Source organism: Pseudophryne corroboree, unplaced genomic scaffold (genome assembly GCF_028390025.1).
Source record: "Pseudophryne corroboree isolate aPseCor3 unplaced genomic scaffold, aPseCor3.hap2 scaffold_191, whole genome shotgun sequence".
In the NCBI taxonomy this organism is placed as follows: domain Eukaryota; kingdom Metazoa; phylum Chordata; class Amphibia; order Anura; family Myobatrachidae; genus Pseudophryne; species Pseudophryne corroboree.
This window is the reverse complement of record NW_026968548.1, coordinates 493703-511486: the sequence shown is the minus strand read 5'-3', so window position 1 is coordinate 511486 and position 17784 is coordinate 493703. Positions and strand designations below refer to the sequence as shown.

At 50.1% G+C, this 17784-nt stretch overlaps 28 non-coding genes and 3 pseudogenes across 28 annotated transcripts; all 31 read left to right on the top strand.

Annotated features, from left to right (window-relative positions):
• Positions 1-140: 140 nt before the first annotated feature.
• LOC135004077 (U1 spliceosomal RNA) lies at positions 141-302 on the top strand. Its single transcript, XR_010204946.1, has one exon. It is a non-coding gene; the product is annotated as a U1 spliceosomal RNA (small nuclear RNA).
• A 672-nt stretch (positions 303-974) lies between these two features.
• On the top strand, positions 975-1138 carry LOC135003883 (U1 spliceosomal RNA). Its single transcript, XR_010204763.1, has one exon. It is a non-coding gene; the product is annotated as a U1 spliceosomal RNA (small nuclear RNA).
• Positions 1139-1290: 152 nt separating this feature from the next.
• On the top strand, positions 1291-1453 carry LOC135004113 (U1 spliceosomal RNA). Its single transcript, XR_010204968.1, has one exon. It is a non-coding gene; the product is annotated as a U1 spliceosomal RNA (small nuclear RNA).
• Positions 1454-2125: 672 nt separating this feature from the next.
• LOC135003942 (U1 spliceosomal RNA) lies at positions 2126-2289 on the top strand. The gene has a single exon (XR_010204821.1). It is a non-coding gene; the product is annotated as a U1 spliceosomal RNA (small nuclear RNA).
• A 152-nt stretch (positions 2290-2441) lies between these two features.
• Positions 2442-2604, top strand: LOC135004065 (U1 spliceosomal RNA). Its single transcript, XR_010204934.1, has one exon. It is a non-coding gene; the product is annotated as a U1 spliceosomal RNA (small nuclear RNA).
• A 615-nt stretch (positions 2605-3219) lies between these two features.
• Positions 3220-3383, top strand: LOC135003887 (U1 spliceosomal RNA). The gene has a single exon (XR_010204767.1). It is a non-coding gene; the product is annotated as a U1 spliceosomal RNA (small nuclear RNA).
• A 152-nt stretch (positions 3384-3535) lies between these two features.
• Positions 3536-3698, top strand: LOC135004085 (U1 spliceosomal RNA). Its single transcript, XR_010204954.1, has one exon. It is a non-coding gene; the product is annotated as a U1 spliceosomal RNA (small nuclear RNA).
• A 671-nt stretch (positions 3699-4369) lies between these two features.
• Positions 4370-4533, top strand: LOC135004025 (U1 spliceosomal RNA). The gene has a single exon (XR_010204896.1). It is a non-coding gene; the product is annotated as a U1 spliceosomal RNA (small nuclear RNA).
• A 153-nt stretch (positions 4534-4686) lies between these two features.
• Positions 4687-4849, top strand: LOC135004064 (U1 spliceosomal RNA). Its single transcript, XR_010204933.1, has one exon. It is a non-coding gene; the product is annotated as a U1 spliceosomal RNA (small nuclear RNA).
• Positions 4850-5464: 615 nt separating this feature from the next.
• LOC135003929 (U1 spliceosomal RNA) lies at positions 5465-5628 on the top strand. Its single transcript, XR_010204807.1, has one exon. It is a non-coding gene; the product is annotated as a U1 spliceosomal RNA (small nuclear RNA).
• Positions 5629-5780: 152 nt separating this feature from the next.
• LOC135004019 (U1 spliceosomal RNA) lies at positions 5781-5943 on the top strand. Its single transcript, XR_010204890.1, has one exon. It is a non-coding gene; the product is annotated as a U1 spliceosomal RNA (small nuclear RNA).
• A 671-nt stretch (positions 5944-6614) lies between these two features.
• LOC135004223 (U1 spliceosomal RNA) lies at positions 6615-6778 on the top strand. Its single transcript, XR_010205060.1, has one exon. It is a non-coding gene; the product is annotated as a U1 spliceosomal RNA (small nuclear RNA).
• A 152-nt stretch (positions 6779-6930) lies between these two features.
• Positions 6931-7072, top strand: LOC135004096 (U1 spliceosomal RNA; annotated as a pseudogene).
• Positions 7073-7766: 694 nt separating this feature from the next.
• LOC135003932 (U1 spliceosomal RNA) lies at positions 7767-7930 on the top strand. Its single transcript, XR_010204810.1, has one exon. It is a non-coding gene; the product is annotated as a U1 spliceosomal RNA (small nuclear RNA).
• A 152-nt stretch (positions 7931-8082) lies between these two features.
• Positions 8083-8246, top strand: LOC135004038 (U1 spliceosomal RNA). Its single transcript, XR_010204909.1, has one exon. It is a non-coding gene; the product is annotated as a U1 spliceosomal RNA (small nuclear RNA).
• A 671-nt stretch (positions 8247-8917) lies between these two features.
• Positions 8918-9081, top strand: LOC135004117 (U1 spliceosomal RNA). The gene has a single exon (XR_010204972.1). It is a non-coding gene; the product is annotated as a U1 spliceosomal RNA (small nuclear RNA).
• A 152-nt stretch (positions 9082-9233) lies between these two features.
• LOC135004095 (U1 spliceosomal RNA) lies at positions 9234-9375 on the top strand (annotated as a pseudogene).
• Positions 9376-10069: 694 nt separating this feature from the next.
• On the top strand, positions 10070-10233 carry LOC135003921 (U1 spliceosomal RNA). The gene has a single exon (XR_010204799.1). It is a non-coding gene; the product is annotated as a U1 spliceosomal RNA (small nuclear RNA).
• A 152-nt stretch (positions 10234-10385) lies between these two features.
• On the top strand, positions 10386-10549 carry LOC135004037 (U1 spliceosomal RNA). Its single transcript, XR_010204908.1, has one exon. It is a non-coding gene; the product is annotated as a U1 spliceosomal RNA (small nuclear RNA).
• A 671-nt stretch (positions 10550-11220) lies between these two features.
• Positions 11221-11384, top strand: LOC135004209 (U1 spliceosomal RNA). The gene has a single exon (XR_010205047.1). It is a non-coding gene; the product is annotated as a U1 spliceosomal RNA (small nuclear RNA).
• A 152-nt stretch (positions 11385-11536) lies between these two features.
• On the top strand, positions 11537-11699 carry LOC135004156 (U1 spliceosomal RNA). Its single transcript, XR_010204997.1, has one exon. It is a non-coding gene; the product is annotated as a U1 spliceosomal RNA (small nuclear RNA).
• A 670-nt stretch (positions 11700-12369) lies between these two features.
• On the top strand, positions 12370-12533 carry LOC135003951 (U1 spliceosomal RNA). The gene has a single exon (XR_010204830.1). It is a non-coding gene; the product is annotated as a U1 spliceosomal RNA (small nuclear RNA).
• A 152-nt stretch (positions 12534-12685) lies between these two features.
• On the top strand, positions 12686-12848 carry LOC135004055 (U1 spliceosomal RNA). The gene has a single exon (XR_010204924.1). It is a non-coding gene; the product is annotated as a U1 spliceosomal RNA (small nuclear RNA).
• A 674-nt stretch (positions 12849-13522) lies between these two features.
• LOC135003944 (U1 spliceosomal RNA) lies at positions 13523-13686 on the top strand. The gene has a single exon (XR_010204823.1). It is a non-coding gene; the product is annotated as a U1 spliceosomal RNA (small nuclear RNA).
• A 152-nt stretch (positions 13687-13838) lies between these two features.
• Positions 13839-14001, top strand: LOC135004028 (U1 spliceosomal RNA). The gene has a single exon (XR_010204899.1). It is a non-coding gene; the product is annotated as a U1 spliceosomal RNA (small nuclear RNA).
• Positions 14002-14675: 674 nt separating this feature from the next.
• Positions 14676-14839, top strand: LOC135003920 (U1 spliceosomal RNA). Its single transcript, XR_010204798.1, has one exon. It is a non-coding gene; the product is annotated as a U1 spliceosomal RNA (small nuclear RNA).
• A 152-nt stretch (positions 14840-14991) lies between these two features.
• On the top strand, positions 14992-15154 carry LOC135003980 (U1 spliceosomal RNA). Its single transcript, XR_010204859.1, has one exon. It is a non-coding gene; the product is annotated as a U1 spliceosomal RNA (small nuclear RNA).
• Positions 15155-15828: 674 nt separating this feature from the next.
• Positions 15829-15992, top strand: LOC135003880 (U1 spliceosomal RNA). The gene has a single exon (XR_010204760.1). It is a non-coding gene; the product is annotated as a U1 spliceosomal RNA (small nuclear RNA).
• A 152-nt stretch (positions 15993-16144) lies between these two features.
• LOC135003994 (U1 spliceosomal RNA) lies at positions 16145-16307 on the top strand. Its single transcript, XR_010204871.1, has one exon. It is a non-coding gene; the product is annotated as a U1 spliceosomal RNA (small nuclear RNA).
• Positions 16308-16981: 674 nt separating this feature from the next.
• On the top strand, positions 16982-17145 carry LOC135003930 (U1 spliceosomal RNA). Its single transcript, XR_010204808.1, has one exon. It is a non-coding gene; the product is annotated as a U1 spliceosomal RNA (small nuclear RNA).
• A 152-nt stretch (positions 17146-17297) lies between these two features.
• Positions 17298-17438, top strand: LOC135004140 (U1 spliceosomal RNA; annotated as a pseudogene).
• The last annotated feature ends 346 nt before the right edge of the window (positions 17439-17784 follow it).

Below are 17784 nucleotides of genomic sequence, written 5' to 3'. Positions count from 1 at the left end.
AAAAATCAGATTTCTTTATATCAGATCTTCCTCTAGCCTTGTTCTTCTTTCGAGAGTTCCCTTGTGCTGCCTCAGTTGGATCTCTTTCACTTGAGAGGGGGGTGCCCGAGCAGCGACCCTCCCCAGCTCTAGCCCAACTCCTACTTACCTGCCAGGTGAGATACTATGATCATGAAGGTGCTTCTCCCAGGGCAAGGCTCACCCATTGCACTCTGGTTGTGCTGCCCCTGCGATTTCCCCAAATGTGGGAAACTTGACTGCATAATTTGTGTTTCCCTTGGTCATCTCTCATATAATTCAGATCTCTTTGTCTCAGGTCTCTCTCCAGCCTAGTTTGCTGTCTGTTTCCACTTCTCTTTTCTTGAGCCGCTCCCTTCTATGCCCTTGCGCACTATCCTGACTTCTCCCGTCTGCTTACTTCGTGCCTTCCAACGCACAATGCAAACTACAGGTAGTGCTGCAGGGCCCACACCCTTTTACTTGCCTTACAGAGCAGCTCTGGAGCAGTTACAGTGCCCAGCTGCTGCAAGAAATCAGCTTGAATGCTTCAGGGGCTGGGGCATAGCCAACATGAGCCCCACACCGAAGGAGGGTGGAGGTGTGTAATGCGAACTAGGGGTCATCCAAGCGCCGCAAAAGGCCGCCATGCCCTGCACGCCCCTTTTCTCTTTTCATATGCAGACGAGGGTTGAAGCCAACTTTGACCCACTGCTTGGATGGCATCACCATATGCAAATCCATCTGCTGCAGGCCTTCCCCCAGGAATGCTTGCACTGGTTGTTGCATTTGGTTTGTTGTTTGGGGGTGCTTCAGTATTAGGCAGCCTTCTGCCCTCCCATGTTCATCTGAAAATATGTGTTCTCCCTGCAGTTGTTGTCCCCAGATGAGAGTTCCCTTGTGCTGCCTCAGTTGAATCTCCTTTACTTGAAAGAGATGTGCCTGAGCAGCGGCCCTCCCCAGCCCTATCCCAAATCATACTGATTTTGCATAGGAGAGACCATGGTCTTGAAGATTGTTCTCCCAGGGTGAGGTTCATTCATTGCATTCTGGGTATGCTGACCCCTGTGATTTCCCCAAATGTGGGAAACTCAACTGCATTATTTGTGGTAGTGGGGGACTGTGTTTGTGCTTTCCTCTGGTCAGCTCTGGTAAAAGTCAGATTTCTTTGTTTCAGATCTTCCTCTAGCCTTGTTCTTCTTTCGAGAGTTCCCTTGTGCTGCCTCAGTTGGATCTCCTTCACTTGACGGGGGGGTGCCCGTGCAGCGACTCTCCCCAGCTCTAGCCCAACTTCTACTTACCTGCCAGGTGAGATACTATAATCATGAAGGTGCTTCTCCCAGGGCAAGGCTCACCCATTGCACTCTGGATGTGCTGCCCCTGCGATTTCCCCAAATGTGGGAAACTTGACTGCATAATTTGTGTTTCCCCTGGTCGGCTCTCGTATAATTCAGATCTCTTTGTCTCAGGTCTCTCTCCAGCCTAGTTTGCTGTCTGTTTCCACTTCTCTTTTCTTAAGCCGCTCCATTCTATGGCCTTGCGCACTATCCTTACTTCTCCCGTCTGCTTACTTTGTGCCTTCCAATGCACAATGCAAACTACAGGTAGTGCTGCAGGGCCCACACCCTTTTACTTGCCGTACAGAGCAGCTCTGGAGCAGTTACAGTGCCCATCTACTGCAAGAAATCAGCTTGAATGCTTCAGGGGCTGGGGCATAGCCAACATGAGCCCCACACCGAAGGAGGGTGGAGGTGTTTAATGCGAACTAGGGGTCATCCAAGCGCCGCAAAAGGCCGCCATGCCCTGCACGCCCCTTTTCTCTTTTCATATGCAGACGAGGGTTGAAGCCAACTTTGACCCACTGCTTTGGATGACATCACCATATGCAAATCCATCTGCTGCAGGCCTTCCCCCAGGAATGCTTGCACTAGTTGTTGCATTTGGTTTGTTGTTTGGGGGTGCTTCAGTATTAGGCAGCCTTCTGCCCTCCCATGTTCATCTGAAAATATGTGTTCTCCCTGCAGTTGTTGTCCCCAGATGAGAGTTCCCTTATGCTGCCTCAGTTGAATCTCCTTTACTTGAAAGAGATGTGCCTGAGCAGCGGCCCTCCCCAGCCCTATCCCAAATCATACTTATTTTGCATAGGAGATACCATGGTCATGAAGATTATTCTCCCAGTGTGAGGTTCATTCATTGCATTCTGGGTATGCTGACCCCTGTGATTTCCCCAAATGTGGGAAACTCGACAGCATTATTTGTGGTAGTGGGGGACTGTGTTTGTGTTTTCCTCTGGTCAGCTCTGGTAAAAGTCAGATTTCTTTGTCTCAGATCTTCCTCTAGCCTTGTTCTTCTTTCGAGAATTCCCTTGTGCTGCCTCAGTTGGATCTCCTTCACTTGACAGGGGGGTACCCGAGCAGCGACCCTCCCCAGCTCTAGCCCAACTCCTACTTACCTGCCAGGTGAGATACTATGATCACGTAGGTGCTTCTCCCAGGGCAAGGCTCACCCATTGCACTCTGGGTGTGCTGCTCCTGCGATTTCCCCAAATGTGGGAAACTTGACTGCATAATTTGTGTTTCCCCTGGTCGGCTCTCGTATAATTCAGATCTCTTTGTCTCAGGTCTCTCTCCAGCCTAGTTTGCTGTCTGTTTCCACTTCTCTTTTCTTAAGTGCCTTCCAATGCACAATGCAAACTACAGGTAGTGCTGCAGGGCCCACACCCTTTTACTTGCCGTACAGAGCAGCTCTGGAGCTGTTACAGTGCCCAGCTGCTGCAAGAAATCAGCTTGAATGCTTCAGGGGCTGGGGCATAGCAAACATGAGCCCCACACCGAAGGAGGGTGGGGGTGTTTAATGTGAACTAAGGGTCATCCAAGCGCCGCAAAAGGCCGCCATGCCCTGCATACCCCTTTTCTCTTTTCATATGCAGATGAGGGTTCCAGCCAACTTTGGCCCACTGCTTGGATGACATCACCGTATGCAAATCCGTCTTCTGCAGAACTTCCCCCAGGAATGCTTGTACTAGTTGTTGCATTTGGTTTGTTGTTTGGGGGTGCTTCAGTATTAGGCAGCCTTCTGCCCTCCCATGTTCATCTGAAAATATGTGTTCTCCCTGCAGTTGTTGTCCCCAGATGGGAGTTCCCTTGTGCTGCCTCAGTTGAATCTCCTTTACTTGACAGAGATGTGCCTGAGCAGCGGCCCTCCCCAGCCCTATCCCAAATCATACTTATTTTGCATAGGAGATACCATTTTCATGAAGATTGTTCTCCGAGGGTGAGGTTCATTCATTGCATTTTGGGTATGCTGACCCCTGTGATTTCCCCAAATGTGGGAAACTCGACTGCATTATTTGTGGTAGTGGGGGACTGTGTTTGTGCTTTCCTCTGGTCAGCTCTGGTAAAAATCAGATTTCTTTATATCAGATATTCCTCTAGCCTTGTTCTTCTTTCGAGAGTTCCCTTGTGCTGCTTCAGTTGGATCTCTTTCACTTGAGAGGGGGGTGCCCGAGCAGTGACCCTCCCCAGCTCTAGCCCAACTCCTACTTACCTGCCAGGTGAGATACTATGATCATGAAGGTGCTTCTCCCAGGGCAAGGCTCACCCATTGCACTCTGGTTGTGCTGCCCCTGCGATTTCCCCAAATGTGGGAAACTTGACTGCATAATTTGTGTTTCCCTTGGTCATCTCTCGTATAATTCAGATCTCTTTGTCTCAGGTCTCTCTCCAGCCTAGTTTGCTGTCTGTTTCCACTTCTCTTTTCTTGAGCCGCTCCCTTCTATGCTCTTGCGCACTATCCTGACTTCTCCCGTCTGCTTACTTCGTGCCTTCCAACGCACAATGCAAACTACAGGTAGTGCTGCAGGGCCCACACCCTTTTACTTGCCTTACAGAGCAGCTCTGGAGCAGTTACAGTGCCCAGCTGCTGCAAGAAATCAGCTTGAATGCTTCAGGGGCTGGGGCATAGCCAACATGAGCCCCACACCGAAGGAGGGTGGAGGTGTGTAATGCGAACTAGGGGTCATCCAAGCGCCGCAAAAGGCCGCCATGCCCTGCACGCCCCTTTTCTCTTTTCATATGCAGACGAGGGTTGAAGCCAACTTTGACCCACTGCTTGGATGGCATCACCATATGCAAATCCATCTGCTGCAGGCCTTCCCCCAGGAATGCTTGCACTAGTTGTTGCATTTGGTTTGTTGTTTGGGGGTGCTTCAGTATTAGGCAGCCTTCTGCCCTCCCATGTTCATCTGAAAATATGTGTTCTCCCTGCAGTTGTTGTCCCCAGATGAGAGTTCCCTTGTGCTGCCTCAGTTGAATCTCCTTTACTTGACAGAGATGTGCCTGAGCAGCGGCCCTCCCCAGCCCTATCCCAAATCATACTTATTTTGCATAGGAGAGACCATGGTCTTGAAGATTGTTCTCCCAGGGTGAGGTTCATTCATTGCATTTTGGGTATGCTGACCCCTGTGATTTCCCCAAATGTGGGAAACTCAACTGCATTATTTGTGGTAGTGGGGGACTGTGTTTGTGCTTTCCTCTGGTCAGCTCTGGTAAAAGTCAGATTTCTTTGTTTCAGATCTTCCTCTAGCCTTGTTCTTCTTTCGAGAATTCCCTTGTGCTGCCTCAGTTGGATCTCCTTCACTTGACAGGGGGGGTACCCGAGCAGCGACCCTCCCCAGCTCTAGCCCAACTCCTACTTACCTGCCAGGTGAGATACTATGATCACGTAGGTGCTTCTCCCAGGGCAAGGCTCACCCATTGCACTCTGGGTGTGCTGCTCCTGCGATTTCCCCAAATGTGGGAAACTTGACTGCATAATTTGTGTTTCCCCTGGTCGGCTCTCGTATAATTCAGATCTCTTTGTCTCAGGTCTCTCTCCAGCCTAGTTTGCTGTCTGTTTCCACTTCTCTTTTCTTAAGTGCCTTCCAATGCACAATGCAAACTACAGGTAGTGCTGCAGGGCCCACACCCTTTTACTTGCCTTACAGAGCAGCTCTGGAGCTGTTACAGTGCCAAGCTGCTGCAAGAAATCAGCTTGAATGCTTCAGGGGCTGGGGCATGGCCAACATGAGCCCCACACCGAAGGAGGGTGGGGGTGTTTAATGCGAACTAAGGGTCATCCAAGCGCCGCAAAAGGCCGCCATGCCCTGCATACCCCTTTTCTCTTTTCATATGCAGATGAGGGTTCCAGCCAACTTTGGCCCACTGCTTGGATGACATCACCGTATGCAAATCCGTCTTCTGCAGACCTTCCCCCAGGAATGCTTGTACTAGTTGTTGCATTTGGTTTGTTGTTTGGGCGTGCTTCAGTATTAGGCAGCCTTCTGCCCTCCCATGTTCATCTGAAAATATGTGTTCTCCCTGCAGTTGTTGTCCCCAGATGAGAGTTCCCTTGTGCTGCCTCAGTTGAATCTCCTTTACTTGACAGAGATGTGCCTGAGCAGCGGCCCTCCCCAGCCCTATCCCAAATCATACTTATTTTGCATAGGAGATACCATGGTCATAAAGACTGTTCTCCCAGGATGAGGTTCATTCATTGCATTCTGGGTATGCTGACCCCTGTGATTTCCCCAAATGTGGGAAACTCAACTGCATTATTTGTGGTAGTGGGGGACTGTTTTTGTGTTTTCCTCTGGTCAGCTCTGGTAAAAGTCAGATTTCTTTGTCTCAGATCTTCCTCTAGCCTTGTTCTTCTTTCGAGAGTTCCATTGTGCTGCCTCAGTTTGATCTCCTTCACTTGACAGGGGGGTACCCGAGTAGCGACCCTCCCCAGCTCTAGCCCAACTCCTACATACCTGCCAGGTGAGATACTATGATCATGAAGGTGCTTCTCCCAGGGCAAGGCTCACCCATTGCACTCTGGGTGTGCTGCTCCTGCGATTTCCCCAAATGTGGGAAACTTGACTGCATAATTTGTGTTTCCCCTGGTCGGCGCTTGTATAATTCAGATCTCTTTGTCTCAGGTCTCTCTCCAGCCTAGTTTGCTGTCTGTTTCCACTTCTCTTTTCTTGAGCCCCTGCCGTCTATGCCCTTGTGCACTCTCCTGACTTCTCCTGTCTGCTTACTTTGTGCCTTCCAACGCACAATGCGAACTACAGGTAGTGCTGCAGGGCCCACACCCTTTTACTTGCCTTACAGAGCAGCTCTGGAGCTGTTACAGTGCCCAGCTGCTGCAAGAAATCAGCTTGAATACTTCAGGGGCTGGGGCATAGCCAACATGAGCCCCACACCGAAGGAGAATGGAGGTGTTTAATGCGAACTAGGGGTCATCCAAGCACCGGAAAAGGCCGCCATGCCCTGCATAACCCTTTTTTCTTTGCATATGCAGATGAGGGTTCCAGCCAACTTTGGCCCACTGCTTGGATGACATCACCGTATGCAAATCCGTCTTCTGCAGACCTTCTCCCAGGAATGCTTTTACTAGTTGTTGCATTTGGTTTGTTGTTTGGGGGTGCTTCAGTATTAGGCAGCCTTCTGCCCTCCCATGTTCATCTGAAAATATGTGTTCTCCCTGCAGTTGTTGTCCCCAGATGAGAGTTCCCTTGTGCTGCCTCAGTTGAATCTCCTTTACTTGACAGAGATGTGCCTGAGCAGCGGCCCTCCCCAGCCCTATCCCAAATCATACTTATTTTGCATAGGAGAGACCATGGTCATGAAGATTGTTCTCCCAGGGTTAGGTTCATTCATTGCATTCTGGGTATGCTGACCCCTGTGATTTCCCCAAATGTGGGAAACTCAACTGCATTATTTGTGGTAGTGGGGGACTGTGTTTGTGCTTTCCTCTGGTCAGCTCTGGTAAAAGTCAGATTTCTTTGTCTCAGATCTTCCTCTAGCCTTGTTCTTCTTTCGAGAGTTCCCTTGTGTTGCCTCAGTTGGATCTCCTTCACTTGACAGGGGGGTGCCCGAGCAGCGACCCTCCCCAGCTCTAGCCCAACTCCTACTTACCTGCCAGGTGAGATACTATGATCATGTAGGTGCTTCTCCCAGGGCAAGGCTCACCCATTGCACTCTGGGTGTGCTGCCCCTGCGATTTCCCCAAATGTGGGAAACTTGACTGCATAATTTGTGTTTCCCCTGGTCGGCTCTCATATAATTCAGATCTCTTTGTCTCAGGTCTCTCTCCAGCCTAGTTTGCTGTCTGTTTCCACTTCTTTTTTCTTGAGCCCCTCCCTTCTATACCCTTGTGGACTCTCTTGACTTCTCCTCCTGTCTGCTTACTTTGTGCCTTCCAACGCACAATGCAAACTACAGGTAGTGCTGCAGGGCCCACACCCTTTTACTTGCCTTTCAGAGCAGCTCTGGAGCTGTTACAGTGCCCAGCTGCTGCAAGAAATCAGCTTGAATGCTTCAGGGGCTGGGGCATAGCCAACATGAGCCCCACACCGACGGAGGGTGGAGGTGTTTAATGCGAACTAAGGGTCATCCAAGCGCCGCAAAAGGCCGCCATGCCCTGCATACCCCTTTTCTCTTTTCATATGCAGATGAGGGTTCCAGCCAACTTTGGCCCACTGCTTGGATGACATCACCGTATGCAAATCCGTCTTCTGCAGACCTTCCCCCAGGAATGCTTGTACTATTTGTTGCATTTGGTTTGTTGTTTGGGGTGCTTCAGTATTAGGCAGCCTTCTGCTCTCCCATGTTCATCTGAAAATATGTGTTCTCCCTGCAGTTGTTGTCCCCAGATGAGAGTTCCCTTGTGCTGCCTCAGTTGAATCTCCTTTACTTGACAGAGATGTGCCTGAGCAGCGGCCCTCCCCAGCCCTATCCCAAATCATACTTATTTTGCATAGGAGATACCATGGTCATGAAGATTGTTCTCCCAGGGTGAGGTTCATTCATTGCATTCTGGGTATGCTGACCCCTGTGATTTCCCCAAATGTGGGAAACTCGACTGCATTATTTGTGGTAGTGGGGGACTGTGTTTGTGCTTTCCTCTGGTCAGCTCTGGTAAAAGTCAGATTTCTTTGTCTCAGATCTTCCTCTAGCCTTGTTCTCTTTTTGAGAGTTTCCTTGTGCTGCCTCAGTTGGATCTCCTTCACTTGACAGGGGGGTGCCCGAGCAGCGACCCTCCCCAGCTCAAGCCCAACTCCTACTTACCTGCCAGGTGAGATACTATGATCAGGAAGGTGCTTCTCCCAGGGCAAGGCTCACCCATTGCACTCTGGGTGTGCTGCTCCTACGATTTCCCCAAATGTGGGACACTTGATTGCATAATTTGTGTTTCCTCTGGTCGGCTACTCGTATAATTCAGATCTCTTTGTCTCAGGTCTCTCTTTAGCCTAGTTTGCTGTCTGTTTCCACTTCTCTTTTCTTGAGCCCCTGCCTTCTATGCCCTTGTGCACTCTCCTGACTTCTCCTGTCTGCTTACTTTGTGCCTTCCAACGCACAATGCGAACTACAGGTAGTGCTGCAGGGCCCACACCCTTTTACTTGCCTTACAGAGCAGCTCTGGAGCTGTTACAGTGCCCAGCTGCTGCAAGAAATCAGCTTGAATACTTCAGGGGCTGGGGCATAGCCAACATGAGCCCCACACCGAAGGAGAATGGAGGTGTTTAATGCGAACTAGGGGTCATCCAAGCACCGCAAAAGGCCGCCATGCCCTGCATAACCCTTTTTTCTTTGCATATGCAGATGAGGGTTCCAGCCAACTTTGGCCCACTGCTTGGATGACATCACCGTATGCAAATCCGTCTTCTGCAGACCTTCTCCCAGGAATGCTTTTACTAGTTGTTGCATTTGGTTTGTTGTTTGGGGGTGCTTCAGTATTAGGCAGCCTTCTGCCCTCCCATGTTCATCTGAAAATATGTGTTCTCCCTGCAGTTGTTGTCCCCAGATGAGAGTTCCCTTGTGCTGCCTCAGTTGAATCTCCTTTACTTGACAGAGATGTGCCTGAGCAGCGGCCCTCCCCAGCCCTATCCCAAATCATACTTATTTTGCATAGGAGATACCATGGTCATGAAGATTGTTCTCCCAGGGTTAGGTTCATTCATTGCATTCTGGGTATGCTGACCCCTGTGATTTCCCCAAATGTGGGAAACTCAACTGCATTATTTGTGGTAGTGGGGGACTGTGTTTGTGCTTTCCTCTGGTCAGCTCTGGTAAAAGTCAGATTTCTTTGTCTCAGATCTTCCTCTAGCCTTGTTCTTCTTTCGAGAGTTCCCTTGTGTTGCCTCAGTTGGATCTCCTTCACTTGACAGGGGGGTGCCCGAGCAGCGACCCTCCCCAGCTCTAGCCCAACTCCTACTTACCTGCCAGGTGAGATACTATGATCATGTAGGTGCTTCTCCCAGGGCAAGGCTCACCCATTGCACTCTGGGTGTGCTGCCCCTGCGATTTCCCCAAATGTGGGAAACTTGACTGCATAATTTGTGTTTCCCCTGGTCGGCTCTCATATAATTCAGATCTCTTTGTCTCAGGTCTCTCTCCAGCCTAGTTTGCTGTCTGTTTCCACTTCTTTTTTCTTGAGCCCCTCCCTTCTATACCCTTGTGGACTCTCTTGACTTCTCCTCCTGTCTGCTTACTTTGTGCCTTCCAACGCACAATGCAAACTACAGGTAGTGCTGCAGGGCCCACACCCTTTTACTTGCCTTTCAGAGCAGCTCTGGAGCTGTTACAGTGCCCAGCTGCTGCAAGAAATCAGCTTGAATGCTTCAGGGGCTGGGGCATAGCCAACATGAGCCCCACACCGACGGAGGGTGGAGGTGTTTAATGCGAACTAAGGGTCATCCAAGCGCCGCAAAAGGCCGCCATGCCCTGCATACCCCTTTTCTCTTTTCATATGCAGATGAGGGTTCCAGCCAACTTTGGCCCACTGCTTGGATGACATCACCGTATGCAAATCCGTCTTCTGCAGACCTTCCCCCAGGAATGCTTGTACTATTTGTTGCATTTGGTTTGTTGTTTGGGGTGCTTCAGTATTAGGCAGCCTTCTGCTCTCCCATGTTCATCTGAAAATATGTGTTCTCCCTGCAGTTGTTGTCCCCAGATGAGAGTTCCCTTGTGCTGCCTCAGTTGAATCTCCTTTACTTGACAGAGATGTGCCTGAGCAGCGGCCCTCCCCAGCCCTATCCCAAATCATACTTATTTTGCATAGGAGATACCATGGTCATGAAGATTGTTCTCCCAGGGTGAGGTTCATTCATTGCATTCTGGGTATGCTGACCCCTGTGATTTCCCCAAATGTGGGAAACTCGACTGCATTATTTGTGGTAGTGGGGGACTGTGTTTGTGCTTTCCTCTGGTCAGCTCTGGTAAAAGTCAGATTTCTTTGTCTCAGATCTTCCTCTAGCCTTGTTCTCTTTTTGAGAGTTTCCTTGTGCTGCCTCAGTTGGATCTCCTTCACTTGACAGGGGGGTGCCCGAGCAGCGACCCTCCCCAGCTCAAGCCCAACTCCTACTTACCTGCCAGGTGAGATACTATGATCAGGAAGGTGCTTCTCCCAGGGCAAGGCTCACCCATTGCACTCTGGGTGTGCTGCTCCTACGATTTCCCCAAATGTGGGACACTTGATTGCATAATTTGTGTTTCCTCTGGTCGGCTACTCGTATAATTCAGATCTCTTTGTCTCAGGTCTCTCTTTAGCCTAGTTTGCTGTCTGTTTCCACTTCTCTTTTCTTGAGCCCCTGCCTTCTATGCCCTTGTGCACTCTCCTGACTTCTCCTGTCTGCTTACTTTGTGCCTTCCAACGCACAATGCAAACTACAGGTAGTGCTGCAGGGCCAACACCCTTTTACTTGCCTTACAGAGCAGCTCTGGAGCTGTTACAGTGCCCAGCTGCTGCAAGAAATCAGCTTGAATGCTTCAGGGGCTGGGGCATAGCCAACATGAGCCCCACACCGACGGAGGGTGGAGGTGTTTAATGCGAACTAAGGGTCATCCAAGCACCGCAAAAGGCCGCCATGCCCTGCATAACCCTTTTCTCTTTTCATATGCAGATGAGGGTTCCAGCCAACCTTGGCCCACTGCTTGGATGACATCACCGTATGCAAATCCGTCTTCTGCAGACCTTTTCCCAGGAATGCTTGTACTAGTTGTTGCATTTGGTTTGTTGTTTGGGGGTGCTTCAGTATTAGGCAGCCTTCTGCTCTCCCATTTTCATCTGAAAATATGTGTTCTCCCTGCTGTTGTTGTCCCCAGATGAGAGTTCCCTTGTGCTGCCTCAGTTGAATCTCCTTTACTTGACAGAGATGTGCCTGAGCAGCGGCCCTCCCCAGCCCTATCCCAAATCATACTTATTTTGCATAGGAGATACCATTATCATGAAGATTGTTCTCCCAGGGTGAGGTTCATTCATTGCATTCTGGGTATGCTGACCCCTGTGATTTCCCCAAATGTGGGAAACTCGACTGCATTATTTGTGGTAGTGGGGGACTGTGTTTGTGCTTTCCTCTGGTCAGCTCTGGTAAAAGTCAGATTTCTTTGTCTCAGATCTTCCTCTAGCCTTGTTCTTTTTTCGAGAGTTTCCTTGTGCTGCCTCAGATGGATCTCCTTCACTTGGCAGGGGGGTGCCCGAACAGCGACCCTCCCCAGCTCTAGCCCAACTCCTACTTACCTGCCAGGTGAGATACTATGATCAGGAAGGTGCTTCTCCCAGGGCAAGGCTCACCCAATGCACTCTGGGTGTGCTGCTCCTAAGATTTCCCCAAATGTGGGACACTTGATTACATAATTTGTGTTTCCTCTGGTCGGCTCTCGTATAATTCAGATCTCTTTGTCTCAGGTCTCTCTCCAGCCTAGTTTGCTGTCTGTTTCCACTTCTCTTTTCTTGAGCCGCTCCCTTCTATGCCCTTGTGCACTATCCTGACTTCCCCGTCTGCTTACTTTGTGCCTTCCAACGCACAATGCAAACTACAGGTAGTGCTGCAGGGCCCACACCCTTTTACTTGCTTTACAGAGCAGCTCTGGAGCTGTTACAGTGCCCAGCTGCTGCAAGAAATCAGCTTGAATGCTTCAGGGGCTGGGGCATAGCCAACATGAGCCCCACACCGAAGGAGGGTGGAGGTGTTTAATGCGAACTAGGGGTCATCCAAGCGCCGCAAAAGGCCGCCATGCCCTGCACACCCCTTTTTTATTTTCATATGCAGACGAGGGTTGAAGCCAACTTTGACCCACTGCTTGGATGACATCACCATATGCAAATCCATCTGTGGCAGGCCTTCCCCCAGGAATGCTTGCACTAGTTGTTGCATTTGGTTTGTTGTTTGGGGGTGCTTCAGTATTAGGCAGCCTTCTGCCCTCCCATGTTCATCTGAAAATATATGTTCTCCCTGCAGTTGTTGTCCCAAGATGAGAGTTCCCTTGTGCTGCCTCAGTTGAATCTCCTTTACTTGACAGAGATGTGCATGAGCAGCGGCCCTCCCCAGCCCTATTCCAAATCATACTTATTTTGCATAGGAGATACCATGGTCATGAAGATTTTTCTCCCAGGGTGAGGTTCATTCATTGCATTTTGGGTATGCTGACCGCTGTGATTTCCCCAAATGTGGGAAACTTGACTGCATTATTTGTGGTAGTGGGAGACTGTGTTTGTGCTTTCCTCTGGTCAGCTCTGGTAAAAGTCAGATTTCTTTGTCTCAGATTTTCCTTTAGCCTTGTTCTTCTTTCGAGAGTTCCCTTGTGCTGCCTCAGTTTGATCTCCTTCACTTTACAGGGGGGTACACGAGCAGCGACCCTCCCCAGCTCTAGCCCAACTCCTACTTACCTGCCAGGTGAGATACTATGATCATGAAGGTGCTTCTCCCAGGGCAAGGCTCACCCATTGTACTCTGGGTGTGCTGCTCCTGCGATTTCCCCAAATGTGGGAAACTTGACTGCATAATTTGTGTTTCCCCTGGTCGGCTCTAGTATAATTCAGATCTCTTTGTCTCAGGTCTCTCTCCAGCCTAGTTTGCTGTCTGTTTCCACTTCTCTTTTCTTCAGCCGCTCCCTTCTATACCCTTGTGCACTATCCTGACTTCTCCTCCCGTCTGCTTACTTTGTGCCTTCCAATGCACAATGCAAACTACAGGTAGTGCTGCAGGGCCCACACCCTTTTACTTGCCTTACAGAGCAGCTCTGGAGCTGTTACAGTGCCCAGCTCCTGCAAGAAATCAGCTTGAATGCTTCAGGGGCTGGGGCATAGCCAACATGAGCCCCACACCGAAGGAGGGTGGAGGTGTTTAATGCAAACAAGGGGTCAGACAAGCGCCGCAAAAGGCCACCATGCCCTGCACGCCCCTTTTCTGTTTTCATATGCAGACGAGGGTTGAAGCCAACTTTGACCCACTGCTTGGATGACATCACCATATGCAAATCCATCTGCGGCAGGCCTTCCCCCAGGAATGCTTGCACTAGTTGTTGCATTTGGTTTGTTGTTTGGGGGTGCTTCAGTATTAGGCAGTCTTCTGCCCTCCCATGTTCATCTGAAAATATGTGTTCTCCCTGCAGTTGTTGTCCCCAGATGAGAGTTCCCTTGTGCTGCCTCAGTTGAATCTCCTTAACTTGACAGAGATGTGCCTGAGCAGCGGCCCTCCCCAGCTCTATCCCAAATCATACTTATTTTGCATAGGAGATACCATGGTCATGAAGATTATTCTCCCAGGGTGAGGTTCATTCATTGCATTCTGGGTATGCTGACCCCTGTGATTTCCCCAAATGTGGGAAACTTGACTGCATCATTTGTGGTAGTGGGAGGCTGTGTTTGTGATTTCTTCTGGTCAGCTCTGGTAAAAGTCAGATTTCTTTGTCTCAGATTTTCCTTTAGCCTTGTTCTTCTTTCGAGAGTTCCCTTGTGCTGCCTCAGTTGGATCTCCTTCACTTTACAGGGGGGTACCCGAGCAGCAACCCTCCCCAGCTCTAGACCAACTCCTACTTACCTGCCAGGTGAGATACTATGATCATGAAGGTGCTTCTCCCAGGGCAAGGCTCACCCATTGTACTCTGGGTGTGCTGCTCCTGCGATTTCCCCAAATGTGGGAAACTTGACTGCATAATTTGTGTTTCCCCTGGTCGGCTCTCGTATAATTCAGATCTCTTTGTCTCAGGTCTCTCTCCAGCCTAGTTTGCTGTCTGTTTCCACTTCTCTTTTCTTCAGCCGCTTCCTTCTATACCCTTGTGCACTATCCTGACTTCTCCTCCCGTCTGCTTACTTTGTGCCTTCCAATGCACAATGCAAACTACAGGTAGTGCTGCAGGGCCCACACCCTTTTACGTGCCTTACAGAGCAGCTCTGGAGCTGTTACAGTGCCCAGCTGCTGCAAGAAATCAGCTTGAATGCTTCAGGGGCTGGGGCATAGCCAACATGAGCCCCACACCGAAGGAGGGTGGAGGTGTTTAATGCAAACTAGGGGTCAGTCAAGCGCCGCAAAAGGCCACCATGCCCTGCACGCCCCTTTTCTGTTTTCATATGCAGACGAGGGTTGAAGCCAACTTTGACCCACTGCTTGGATGACATCACCATATGCAAATCCATCTGCGGCAGGCCTTCCCCAAGGAATGCTTGCACTAGTTGTTGCATTTGGTTTGTTGTTTGGGGGTGCTTCAGTATTAGGCAGCCTTCTGCCCTCCCATGTTCATCTGAAAATATGTGTTCTCCCTGCAGTTGTTGTCCCCAGATGAGAGTTCCCTTGTGCTGCCTCAGTTGAATCTCCTTAACTTGACAGAGATGTGCCTGAGCAGCGGCCCTCCCCAGCTCTATCCCAAATCATACTTATTTTGCATAGGAGATACCATGGTCATGAAGATTATTCTCCCAGGGTGAGGTTCATTCATTGCATTCTGGGTATGCTGACCCCTGTGATTTCCCCAAATGTGGGAAACTCGACTGCTTTATTTGTGGTAGTGGGGGACTGTGTTTGTGTTTTCTTCTGGTCAGCTCTGGTAAAAGTCAGATTTCTTTGTTTCAGATCTTCCTCTAGCCTTGTTCTTCTTTTGAGAGTTCCCTTGTGCTGCCTCAGTTGGATCTCCTTCTCTTAACAGGGGGGTGCCCGAGCAGCGACCCTCCCCAGCTCTAGCCCAACTCCTACTTACCTGCCAGGTGAGATACTATGATCATGAAGGTGCTTCTCCCAGGGCAAGGCTCACCCATTGCACTCTGGGTGTGCTGCCCCTGCGATTTCCCCAAATGTGGGAAACTTGACTGCATAATTTGTGTTTCCCCTGGTCGGCTCTCGTATAATTCAGATCTCTTTGTCTCAGATCTCTCTACAGCCTAGTTTGCTGTCTGTTTCCACTTCTCTTTTCTTCAGCCGCTCCCTTCTATACCCTTGTGCACTATCCTGACTTCTCCTCCCGTCTGCTTACTTTGTGCCTTCCAATGTACAATGCAAACTACAGGTAGTGCTGCAGGGCCCACACCCTTTTACTTGCCTTACAGAGCAGCTCTGGAGCTGTTACAGTGCCCAGCTGCTGCAAGAAATCTGCTTGAATGCTTCAGGGGATGGGGCATGGCCAACATGAGCCCCACACCAAAGGAGGGTGGAGGTGTTTAATGCGAACTAGGGGTCACCCAAGCACCGCAAAAGGCCGCCATGCCCTGCACGCCCCTTTTCTCTTTTCATATGCAGATGAGGGTTGAAGCCAACTTTGACCAACTGCTTGGATGACATCACCGTATGCAAATCCGTCTTCTGCAGAACTTCCCCCAGGAATGCTTGCACTAGTTGTTGCATTTGGTTTGTTGTTTGGGGGTGCTTCAGTATTAGGCAGCCTTCTGCCCTCCCATGTTCATCTAAAAATATGTGTTCTCCCTGCAGTTGTTGTCCCCAGATGAGAGTTCCCTTGTGCTGCCTCAGTTGAATCTCCTTTACTTGACAGAGATGTGCATGAGCAGCGGCCCTCCCCAGCCCTATTCCAAATCATACTTATTTTGCATAGGAGATACCATGGTCATGAAGATTGTTCTCTCAGGGTGAGGTTCATTCATTGCATTTTGGGTATGCTGACCCCTGTGATTTCCCCAAATGTGGGAAACTTGACTGCATTATTTGTGGTAGTGGGGGACTGTGTTTGTGCTTTCCTCTGGTCAGCTCTGGTAAAAGTCAGATTTCTTTGTCTCATATTTTACTCTAGCCTTGTTCTTCTTTCGAGAGTTCCCTTGTGCTGCCTCAGTTGGATCTCCTTCACTTGACAGGGGGGTACCCGAGCAGCGACCCTCCCCAGCTCTAGCCCAAATCCTACTTACCTGCCAGGTGAGATACTATGATCATGAAGGTGCTTCTCCCAGGGCAAGGCTCACCCATTGCACTCTGGGTGTGCTGCTCCTGCGATTTCCCCAAATGTGGGAAACTTGACTGCATAATTTGTGTTTCCCCTGGTCGGCTCTCGTATAATTCAGATCTCTTTGTCTCAGGTCTCTCTCCAGCCTAGTTTGCTGTCTGTTTCCACTTCTCTTTTCTTGAGCCGCTCCCTTCTATGCCTTTGCGCACTATCCTGACTTCTCCTCCTCTCTGCTTACTTTGTGCCTTCCAACGCACAATGCGAACTACAGGTAGTGCTGCAGGGCCCACACCCTTTTACTTGCCTTACAGAGCAGCTCTGGAGCTGTTACAGTGCCCAGCTGCTGCAAGAAATCAGCTTGAATGCTTCAGGGGCTGGGGCATAGCCAACATGAGCCCCACACCGAAGGAGGGTGGAGGTGTTTAATGCGAACTAGGGGTCATCCAAGCGCCGCAAAAGGCCGCCATACCCTGCACGCCCCTTTTCTCTTTTCATATGCAGACGAGGGTTGAAGCCAACTTTGACCCACTGCTTGGATGACATCACCATATGCAAATCCGTCTTCTGCAGAACTTCCCCCAGGAATGCTTGTACTAGTTGTTGCATTTGGTTTGTTGTTTGGGGGTGCTTCAGTATTAGGCAGCCTTCTGCCCTCCCATGTTCATCTGAAAATATGTGTTCTCCCTGCAGTTGTTGTCCCCAGATGAGAGTTCCCTTGTGCTGCCTCAGTTGAATCTCCTTTACTTGACAGAGATGTGCATGAGCAGCGGCCCTCCCCAGCCCTATTCCAAATCATACTTATTTTGCATAGGAGATACCATGGTCATGAAGATTGTTCTCCCAGGGTGAGGTTCATTCATTGCATTCTGGGTATGCTGACCTCTGTGATTTCCCCAAATGTGGGAAACGCGACTGCTTTATTTGTGGTAGTGGGGGACTGTGTTTGTGTTTTCCTCTGGTCAGCTCTGGTAAAAGTCAGATTTCTTTGTTTCAGATCTTCCTCTAGCCTTGTTCTTCTTTCGAGAGTTCCCTTGTGCTGCCTCAGTTGGATCTCCTTCACTTGACAGGGGGGTGCCCGAGCAGCGACCCTCCCCAGCTCTAGCCCAACTCCTACTTACCTGCCAGGTGAGATACTATGATCATGAAGGTGCTTCTCCCAGGGCAAGGCCCACCATTGCACTCTGGGTGTGCTGCCCCTGCGATTTCCCGAAATGTGGGAAACTTGACTGCATAATTTGTGTTTCCCCTGGTCGGCTCTCGTATAATTTAGATCTCTTTGTCTCAGGTCTCTCTCCAGCCTAGTTTGCTGTCTGTTTCCACTTCTTTTTTTCTTGAGCCCCTCCCATCTATACCCTTGTGCACTATCCTGACTTCTCCTCCCGTCTGCTTACTTTGTGCCTTCCAATGCACAATGCAAACTACAGGTAGTGCTGCAGGGCCCACACCCTTTTACTTGCCTTACAGAGCAGCTCTGGAGCTGTTACAGTGCCCAGCTGCTGCAAGAAATCAGCTTGAATGCTTCAGGGGCTGGGGCATAGCCAACATGAGCCCCACACCGAAGGAGGGTGGAGGTGTTTAATGCAAACTAGGGGTCAGC